Genomic DNA, 1213 nt, shown 5'->3' on the forward strand with positions numbered 1-1213 from the left:
CAACTTTATTAATTATTTGTGGATGATTAACTAATATTCAATTGATTAATATTAGATATTGTTATGAAATAACTTAATTGAATAATTAATTGTAAATGTTTGAGATAGGATATAAATTTAAATTTAATTTGTTTAAATTTAAATAAAGATTAATTATATTTAAATTTAATTTGTTTAAATTTAAATATAATATCCTATCATCCCTAATACCTCTATAAATAGTGTATAGATGTAGTAGTTTCAAAATACAGCCCAAGAGTGAATGCGTGTTCTTTTGTAAGTTAGAAAAAGCAAAAATTCTTTTCTTCTTTTTTCTTTCCCTCATTCTTGAGGCACCATCAAAGGCAAAAATTCTTTTCTTCTTTTTTCTTTCCCTTCATTCTTGAGGCACCATCAAAGGCTAGAAGGTTTTGGAACGTATATATCCTTGTGCAGGATTCTAGAAGTTGCTCCATAACAACAAGAGTGAAGAAATTATTGTGTGCACGAAGAAGGATTTGTAAGGCAAGAGTCTTTGATCAGAAAGGGAGTGGAATATTTATTTGAAAGGTAAGCCTACTTTCCAACAGTGGTATCAGAGCAAGTTTTGGATTGCTTTCATCCTTTTAATTTATATATATATTGAAAGCTTGTTTTGATTATAATTATCGATACTGATTAATTTTGAAACTGATATGAAAAGGGGTAGGCTTTAATCCAATGCAAACAGGTACATTGGTCTAAGGCCACGTGGTGCCTTATGGATGGCAACAAAAAAAAAATTGGAAAAGAAAATGCAACTAGTAGGATTCGAACATGCACTAAGAAAGTCATTAAGACTTAAAAAAATACTGTTTAACCACTATACTAAAGAAGCAACATTAAAATAAAAGTGCCGTAAATACTAAAACCCAAAAGGGTCTAGACATTGCCATAAAAAGCCTAATGTGGCAGCCACATGGCACCAAAGGATATATTTTTCTTAATGCTATTTTTGCCCCATAAGTTTTTTTTTTTACAAAATGACCCTAAAAGTTTTTTGGTAAAAAAATATTCAGAATATTATTTATGCTTTAAGCATGTTACTATTTTATTAAATTCACATGCATTACGAATATAGTTAATTAATATGTTAATTAACCACATTTTTTTATATTTGTATATTAGAAATTATTTTTCTTCCAAAACATATATATGAATTTACCAAATGTTTGTTAATTCAATTATTTTACAT

Source organism: Theobroma umbraticum, unplaced genomic scaffold (genome assembly GCF_002168275.2).
Source record: "Theobroma umbraticum cultivar Fairchild unplaced genomic scaffold, ASM216827v3 scaffold_55.0, whole genome shotgun sequence".
Lineage (NCBI taxonomy): Eukaryota > Viridiplantae > Streptophyta > Magnoliopsida > Malvales > Malvaceae > Theobroma > Theobroma umbraticum.